At 34.5% G+C, this 9,993-nt stretch overlaps 1 pseudogene across 1 annotated transcript; it reads left to right on the forward strand.

The window, feature by feature from the left end:
- Positions 1–6,796: 6,796 nt before the first annotated feature.
- Positions 6,797–9,319, forward strand: LOC147388314 (aspartyl protease family protein At5g10770-like; annotated as a pseudogene). The gene is made up of 2 exons (XR_015171086.1): positions 6,797–7,004; positions 7,951–9,319. The product of XR_015171086.1 is annotated as an aspartyl protease family protein At5g10770-like (transcript).
- Positions 9,320–9,993: the final 674 nt, after the last annotated feature.

Below are 9,993 nucleotides of genomic sequence, written 5' to 3' on the forward strand. Positions count from 1 at the left end.
TATCTTATTAATGTTTTATAATCTTCACCATAATACCTTTTTAATTAGTTGGATAATTCAAATCGAACCACACATCCAAAAATGCATTCAATGTCTTGGATTATAAGTTACAAATACGCTTATTGACAATTACATCACTTTCATTTTTCATTTTATTATTTTTTAAAACGTTAGATTCCAACTCCTCCATCAAACAAACAATTGAGATAAGAAGAATAATGAACATTTCCTAAAAATCAATACTGATCGCCTAGGAACCAATACAATTTTTGTTTTTTCGAGGGGTACATTTTTCTTGAAAACCTATATCATCTCAACCGCCTGTTTGACGGAGAGTCTCAACATGAAGTTAAACTTTTATTTGAAAATATGAATAACATGCCCCATTTGTCCCCACTGCACTTTGAGACACCCCTATATTTTCAACTAATTACATGCCCCATTGGTCCCCACTCCCTCACCTCTTCAATTTTTTGTTGATGGCATTGCCTCTGGACTGGATCTTCTCAAATATTAATTGAAAATGACCTAGATATCAATTTCTTCAAGTTTTAACTAAAAACCTCTTAATTTCTTTCCAAAACCATTCATCCTCACTATACAACTAACCATAGTTTGCCACCACTATAGGAAAATCCTGGCTTCGCCCTTGCTCGCAAGGGACCTGGATCTTAGTGGGGTCAATGCCATAGTACTGTGAAGGTAGATGATACTATGTCCGCATCAACTGCGGAAGTAGCGGTTGTTTGAGGCGTCACCATTTTTCAACCAATCAATCACCGTCTAATTTGCTATGGAGTTATTTTCTTCTGTGAGTGAAAGAAACACTGGAACAAGAAAAAAATCCCAAGGTTTTAGATTTTGAATTGGGAGAGAGGCGTAGAAGAGCGGGAGGGTTTAGACCAACCCCCTCCACGTTTTGGAGAATATTTGAGATGCCCCTTGAACTTAGTATTCTTTGATAGACTAATATAAAATGACCTGAATGTCCTTGTCTTCAACCAATAATCAAAATCCCTTGATTTTTTTAAATTTTAATATGAGACATTCTTTTGCCACACCAACTTTTACTAAGGATACTCCAATTCATGTGATAGTTTTCCACACATAGTGGGGGTGCTCTTAGTAATTTTTTGCGGATGAGTAATGGGAAAGAGATCATTTAGCATTAATCTATTTCAAAAGATTGAGGGAAGGGGGGCATTTCGTCATATTTGTAATAGTATGGGATGCAGGAAGGTATTCTCCATTAAGAGGTTCAATATTGAAAAGAGTCATTATAATTTGACTCTCTCACGTGGCATACTCAAAATACTCTCTTGACATGGCATGTGCTAGAATCATATACTTAATGCCTTGGGATACACAACTATACATCTCTACAAATATGTGCAATTGTGTATCCCGATGAAAGAAAATCTATGGTTCTGGCACATTTCATGTTAGAAGAGTGTTTTGAGTATGCCATGTTGGGGTGTCCGATTATCATTACTCTATTGGAAAATGGGTATTATATTTGAAATAGAAAATTAAAGAGTGTGTGTGTGTGTAGTGAGACTAATTCCATAGTCTTGTTGAGTCGAGGGTCAACCGGACCTTGGAGGTTGGCCCCAAGGAATTCATTGCTTTATGGGGTTTCAAACACTTGACTTACCCTTTCTGAGGAGGCAACCCTTTGGAGTTGGTCCCATATTGAAAAATAAGAGTTATATTTGAAACTGAAAGTTAAATGCGATGTGACCATGCTCGTAACAAACAACAAGAACTATAGAAGCGGTAATCGTGACTTTTCAAAGAGGACTGCAACCTGGGGTCGGTTGGAGGTAGACCGACTCAACCCAAGTGGTCAAGCCCTTAGCCTGACTTCAACTCAACTCGTGCGATCATTGAACTTGAGCTCATTAACTCACTCTCAACCCGGGCTTGGGCATCTAGATTGGTTATCCCAAGTTAGGTAGTTTTGGGTCGATTGAATGGGTTGGGTTAGTTGAACAAGCCTAATTTTGTATTGATTAGCTAAATAATTTTATATCTTAAACAAGAAATACGATTAATTACTAAATTTTTTATTTCTTAAATAACAAATAATTAAGAACATGAGTGGTTCTTTCACGTGATGCTCAGATCCGAGATTTGCACCCCCCCTATGCACACAGGCACTAAGGTTTTTTGACGGATTGACCCTAAACACAATGGGCTGCAGTCCCACGTGTCTTGGGGACCCCATATGCGTATAAGGCCTACTCTTTTTGATACCAACATCCAAGCAAAAAAGAGTAGGCCTTATACGCATATGGGGTCCCCAAGACACGTGGGACTAAATATTTGAAGAGTTGTCTCTATAACTCTTATAAACAAGAAAATTAAGAGAATCTTTGACTTTTAATTTTTACAAAAAAGGGAAAATTTTTTATTTTAATTAGGTTTCATTAATTAAGGAAATTTCTATACTTTACAAATAACACTCAAGAGGTCTTGAGTTTAAACTTTGCCATCAACAAAATACATGAATAAAACCATGAATTTTACAACATAGATCATGTTAACATAATTGGAAATTTTGAGAGTTTGATTTTAGAGTCTCTTGGACAAGTACCTCACCAATACTCTTAAGTAGAAAATGAAAGCAAGGTTGGCATAATTTTGTATCTCTAGGTATATGTTGATAGAAATCATTCTCATACTAATAATCCTTGTGGAAGAATTACATGACAAGTGTTTGCAAGGTACATAACTCTCAAGTAGGGTGGAGCCAAGATTTTATTGTTGAGAGGGTGAATGATAGTTGTCTGATAAGGTTGAAGAATATGAATTTGAGGATAAAATTAAATTGTATTTGTTAGAGATTGAAGAAAAAAAGGGCTTGTAAGTCACTTCTCATTTGTCTATGATAGAAGGCCTAAGTCAATAGACAATATCATCAACGGGTGTAAAGAAAACTGCCAAATATCAACCAAATTGAGGGTTTTATTAAAACTAAAAACTTGAGTGGGGACTAGGATGGGTGTGGGGGAAATTGTTAAATTTTTATGAGGGGCAAACTCAAAATATATCATTTTATGAAGAGGATATTCATTTAAAAAAAAAAAATATGTGGGGGCAAGTGCCCCCACTGTTAATCTACCCCTGTTCTCAAGACACATGTTCTTATTGGTGCTCCATGTGAATGAAACCCCTCCGAGAGTCAAGATTTTTTTGTCAGTGGAGGCTAAGTGCTAACAATTCTTAATCAATAATATTGCTTTTTCTTCTATGCAAATGTTGGGTTCGTCACAACAAAAGATTACTGACTAATAATCTCCATAAAAATTTTATTTTCAAAATCAGGGCTTAGACTTGATATCTCAAAATTTTATTTTCTTCAACATTAAAATCTATAGAATTGGAATATATTTTTAAGGAGTTGAAGGGATAGGTTTTGACAAGAAAGTCAAAAACATCATTTTTATATATCCCTTAAAAAAATTGGATTTTTAATGAAACTTTTTTGAATATATTCGAATTAACCGATACTGATTCTCCTTTGAATAATTATTGAATCCGAACTTTTTATTATAGTTTTTGAGGCTGAATAACGGTTGAAGGTAAGGGCCCTTAAGTTATTTTTCTTAGTTTAGGAAGATTGAGGCCAATGGATGCATGTCATTAGATTAAAAAACACATGGGTATCTTTGATATATATCACAACATGAGGATCTAAATCACCAATTTTTTTTTTTTAAAGTTCAGTGTGGTACCCGCAAGAGAAGCAAACACGTGAGCATCTCTAACATCAATCAAAACGGGGGGGGGGGGGGGGGGGGGTGTTAAATCATTTTCGTTGTCAAAAAGTTAAATAAAAGTTGAAGGGGGGGGGGGGTGTTAAATCATTTTCGTTGTCAAAAAGTTAAATAAAAGTTGAAGGTGGAGGCACTTTAAGTAATTTTCCACTGGTTTGGTCACAAGAGATCAAGAGGTTGGATCATGTCTGTTTGAAACATATCAACAAGTCCGGGTTCAAGAATAATTTGACAAGAGAAAGCTTATAAAAAAAAGTCATTAAAGTTTGGAAAACATCAGATAAATTAAATTTTTTTTTTAATTTTTAAATATAAAAATATTTATTTTATATAGATGATTGAATAACAGGTTAAAAATACTAAAAATAATCTGACTATTTTTCTTCAAAAAATGTTCTATTAAATCATGATTATCGTGATTTTTTTTTTTCTAAAAGTCAAATATATATATTTTTTTTCAAAACTTCGTGAGATTTAATTGATAATAATTAAAATTTTGCAGATTTTTGTCACTATGGTTTGAAAAGCATAGGGGTCTATAAAAAATCGGTAAAAATGTGAGGGGCTAAATCACTTTTATTTTTATTTTTATAAAGTTGAATGGCCCTGCAAGGGATATGTATCTAAGGTCATAGAGCATGAAGATGACAAGGTATCTTAAATTAGTGCAAAATGATCTCATTATCCTTGTATTTGACTAAAATTCATTTGATTTCGCTTTCCGAAAACAAGTCATATTCAACCTCTTACATAAAGTTTTTACTCTAATTTGCAACCTTACGATTAATTTACTTTAACCTTCAAATTTAACGAACAAGATAAGATTTTGGAATTGGAAGATGGTGATATTTTTTAATAGAAAATTCTAAGATTTTTTGCAAAAGATTAAAGTGATGTTTAAATGGATTGAAGATGAAATTAATAGATAAAATTAATTTAAGGTTGAAGAGCATGAAGATGATTGGTTTTAAGAAAAAAAAAATTAGAATATATATAGATTTTGTTACTCTAGTAGAGAATACTAAGATCAAGGGGGGTGTGTTTTTGATATTTTTATTTTTTTTGATTTTTTTTTATGCAATTCAAATAATAAAAATAATTTTTTCACAAAAATTTTCATGTTGTGCTCAAATCATTGAAAAGTATTTGTCTTGAAAATCATTTGTGTGACAAATGATTTGCAAACAAATATTTTCACTGCAATCAAACACACCCTTAGTGAAAAATCAAGGACACAACAATTCCACACGTTCTTACAATCACGTTGATTAATTTTAAAAATTACAAAAATAACTTTTTTATGATAGAATCTCCAAAACCTCATTTAATTAATATTTTAAATTACAAATAAACCCTTTGAGTCTATGCCACCCATAATTAGTAAATTCAAGAATTAGGCATGAATTAGACGTAAATTACTCTAAAAGAAAAGTAAAAAAAACAAAATAGATTGATCAAAAAGGAAATTCAACTAAGAAGAAAAAGTTACCAATTATAAATGCCGAAATGACACCAATTTAACGACACTTAGAAACTCCCTATCATTTAGTGAGCTTCACACGGTGTGAACCATCTAAGAAAATTCCTTAGATCCATTTTCCTCCCCACAAAGACTTCAATAATTGCAATACCTCTATAGCCATCCTATTGGGACAAACAAGTGATGATTCTCTATTTTATATTTATGAAAAATGGATTCCATCCAAGATCAAGCTTTTGAAAATCATCCAAAATCTAGATGATTCGTCTTGGATTATTGTCCATGAACAAGTGAGATATTCAATTTGAATTGTCATTGACATTGATTTGCTCGAGAGTCGATATGAATCGTCGTGTATTTTTAAATCTTGGCTACGTCCAAAACTCAGTTACGTCAACTGGGACTTTGTACATTTTCAGAAAAATAATTTATTTTTAATTATTTAAATATATAGTATTAAATTAAAAATATGGCCTTGTGACTAGGGTTGTTAATGGATCAAATCAGACCCGAAATTTGATCCATTCCGATATGTTAATTTGTGGTATTAATCGAGGGTTTGGATTTCGATAAGGACTGATCCATTATGTCATTGGATAGATTCTCGATATATATGCCCCGATCTAATAAGGACCAGTTATAAGTCTGATCCCTATCGGATTGGCACCAAATCAACCACAATCTAATCTGAACCTGATCCAGTGACAACCCTACTTCTGGCTGAAATCTAATCTGAACCTGATCCATTGACAACCCTACTTCTGGCTGAAATCTAATCTGAACCTGATTCATTGACAACCCTACTTGTGGCTGAACATCATGTAATCCAACTAAGTTTTACATATAAAAAAAAAAAAAAAGATAAATTTATTTGAGTATAAATAAATAATAATAATCCAATTAAATAATTAATCTCATCTGAGACAAGACGAATCAGGCGAGTCAACTCTTGATATCCATGTGAAACGAGATGAAATGGAATACCGAGTTTTAAAACAATGCATATGATCTTAGTCATTATTTAACAACACACATAAACATGGGTTTAAAACACGTTTTGACACCTCGTCTCATCTGTGAACAAATCGAGTCGTCTCGAACGAGTTTTTCAATAAGTTTGAGATGTTTAGTTTAACAATGAGAAAAATGAACATGGGATTGTAAATCTCATCAGATAAATTGATTTGTTTATCTCATCCATGCCTGATATTGAGACAACTCGGGCAATAGATCTCGATCTCGGACGAGTTTTGAAGCCATGCATGTAAATGAAGCTTTAAAGCGATCTTAGTCTTCGTGAACACATACATGCGAAGTCTTCTTAACCCTGTTGAGTTTAAAAAAGAAAAAAAAAAAACCATGCACAGTCTTCTTAAAATAATAATTTAGGTCTTTTCCAAGTCTTCTTAGATTGTTCATTGTTGTCGCTTTCAATCTTCAAAACTGAAATCAATCAATGCAACTATGACGTTAATTCCCCCCCCCCCCCCATATAAATCTAAGAATATTTTACTTAACAACTCAAAACCTAGCCCAACAAAACCACACTATGGCTATCACCCATTCCTCCTCCTTCCATTGCCTTCACCTCATCTTTTCACTCCTTTTGTTTCACTCTTGGTGTTTGAACAAGGCCGCCTATGCCTATAGTGGTGGAGGGAGAGGCCCAACAAAGAGCTATCATGTTCTTGATGCCAAATCCTTACTCACATCATCAACTATTTGCTCTGATTCCTTCACCAAAGGTAACTAAACACAAACCCATGATGTAATTTTGGAAAATCAAGATAGTCCAAGACGGAGGTGACTCGTCTATATGGTTCTTGAATGAGTAGGATATTCCATGTGAATTGTCTTTGATCGAGATGACTTGTCTAATATTTTGAAAATATTTATACCTGTATTTTCAATCTAAAATAAATACAACTTTTACTTTTTCATTAATTTGTAAAAAAATATAAAGTTCCTTTATTTGGGGATCACTAGCATGTGAACAGTAACAATAAATAAATACCATAATGGATATATATATAATATGTCTTTTGATAAATAATTAAATATTTTAAGAATATGATTGGACCAGTAATTTTGGCCTTATATTACGCATGACCATTTTGGTACTTGCCCCTGTTTTTTCTTAGGTGCCTCTGCATTCAACTTTCTAAAATTAGTATCAATCGTGGTCAAAAGAACGGTTGAGATGGAATTCCCCAATGGACTGAAATACATCGTTCAAAGGGTTGATTAATGAATGAGTGCTGCTTTTCTTAATAGAAATTCTTCACTTGGTTGATGTCGTATGGACACGAAAGCAAAGATCTTTTTCCTATAAAGATTTACAGTTGTGTATCCCGAGAAAAAAGATCTATGATTCTGTGACACATCAGCCAAGTATTGAGAAAGTTAGAAAGAACAATGATTTTCTTACTCCCCTTCTGACATACTCTCTTGACGTGGCATATGCTAGGACCATCGATTTTTTCCTACGGATCCACAACTACACATCCCGAGGAAAAAAACTATGGTCCTAACACATGCCACGACATGAGAGTATGGGTAATGTCAAAATGGGGATGGGGATGGGGATGGGGAGTCAAAATATCACAACTCTTGATTAATAGGCCTAAATGAACCTCACTATATATATGTATGCTCGAAGACTTCATTCATATTTTAACATAATCTTTTCAGGTCCAAGACGATCTCCCACAACACTACGATTAGCTCACAATCATGGGCCTTGCGCACCATTGGTCCACGGACACAATACAACAACAACAGCGGCTCCTAGTACCATTGAAATCCTCCTCCAAGACGAATCCCGAGTCAAATACATCCACTCCAAATTTTCCAAACGAGTAGGAGATATCGAGGAGGAGAAGGCCGTCCCAGTCAGTCCTGGCCAATCCTTGGGAACTTCTAATTTCATAGTTAAGATCGGATTTGGTACACCCAAGCTTGATTTTTCGGTGGCATTTGATACGGGAAGTGACTTGACATGGATTCAATGCCAACCATGTGCCGGGACTTGCTATCCACAACAAGACCCAATATTTGATCCCTCTAAGTCATCCTCTTATTCCAATATCTCTTGTAGTGCCCCGGAGTGCTCCCAACTTAGGATATCCGGTTGTGAATCCTCCACTTGCCTCTATGGTGTTAGGTACGGGGACAATTCGCAAACGATTGGATTCTTTGCACGTGAGACGTTAACGTTGACATCTTCAGATGTATTCCCCAATTTCCAATTTGGTTGCGGTCAAAACAATGGCGGCCTCTTCGGGAAAACAGCCGGTTTATTGGCCTTGGACGCAATAAGGTATCATTTGTGTCCCAAACTAGTAAAAAATTTGGGGGAACATTTTCTTATTGTCTTCCACCTAGAGCAAGCTCAACTGGATACTTAGCTTTTGGGGCCACTACCAAGACAAATCTTAGGTACACACCCTTAGTAACTGACCCGCGTGGCCCATCATTTTATTTCCTAAAATTGTTAGGGATAAGCGTCGAAAATAAAAAATTATCAATCCAACCATCGGTATTTATGGCTTCGGGAACCATCATAGACTCTGGCACCGTAATCACCCGATTGCCTCCAGCGGCTTATGCAGCACTTCGGTCAGCATTTAAACAATCGATGTCGAAGTACCCATCTGCTCAACCGATTTCAAAATTTGACACATGTTATGACCTTTCGGGGAACACAAACTTCTTGATACCAAAGGTAACGTTGCATTTCGAAGGTGGTGTCGATTTGGATCAAAGCCTGCCTGGGATTCTTGTTGGACCAAGTGTGTCACAATTGTGCCTAGCTTTCATTGCAAATAGTAATCCAAGTGATGTGGCCATCTTTGGAAATAGACAGCATTTGGGATTGGACGTGGTTTACGACGTGGCTGCGGGAAGGATAGGATTCGGGTCTGGTCCTTGTAGTTCATAATTATGAGAACATGTCTCTTCTTGCACTAAAGAAGAATAATATGAGAATAAGTAGATATGTAATAACATAAATGAATAAGAATTGAACAAGAGCAAATCTGGTCCTTGTATTTCATAATTAGACTTTATTTTTATTGTTTTCTATTTTTGCGGATTTATTTTATTGCCAATGTCATTATTAATTGTTGAAAATAGAATGGGTTCTTGATGATGTTTGTTTCAAATATTAATGTAATTCCTTCGATGTTCAAAATTGGGATTGAACGAATCTTGGAATATCACGTGAAATACTAAATCCTAGATAATATAGATTCTTTAATCTACTCTCCCATACCACATGTTATATATTTAGTTATTCACAATAGAGTGTTGAAAATTTGACGTATTTTTGAAGCACGCACCTGATGCAGTTTGATGTGGAAGCACATAATTTATTAAAAATAGAGAGAGAGAGAGAGAGAGAGAGAGAGAGAGAGAGAGAGAGAGAGAGATCATGATCCGATGAAATGGAGGTGTTGAGAATAAAATTATATGAACTTTAAAAAAAAAAAAAAAAAAATTATTTTTCATAGTTGAATTTTATTTTTAAATTTGGGTGCTCGGTAACCGTCTGTTTTGAACACTTTGGATTAAGCTCGAAAAACAATTGTTTTTAATTTTTATTTTAATATAAATATTTTCATGAAATCTAGATGGCTGTGTTGTTGGATTTTCAATGTGATAATCAATGTGGGTTAATGACCCTTTTTAAGATTTGAAATTGAGGGTGTTTAAGTTATTTTTCGTTCTTTGGTA

This window comes from Akebia trifoliata, chromosome 13 (assembly GCF_017979445.1).
Source record: "Akebia trifoliata isolate Shusen 1 chromosome 13, ASM1797944v1, whole genome shotgun sequence".
In the NCBI taxonomy this organism is placed as follows: domain Eukaryota; kingdom Viridiplantae; phylum Streptophyta; class Magnoliopsida; order Ranunculales; family Lardizabalaceae; genus Akebia; species Akebia trifoliata.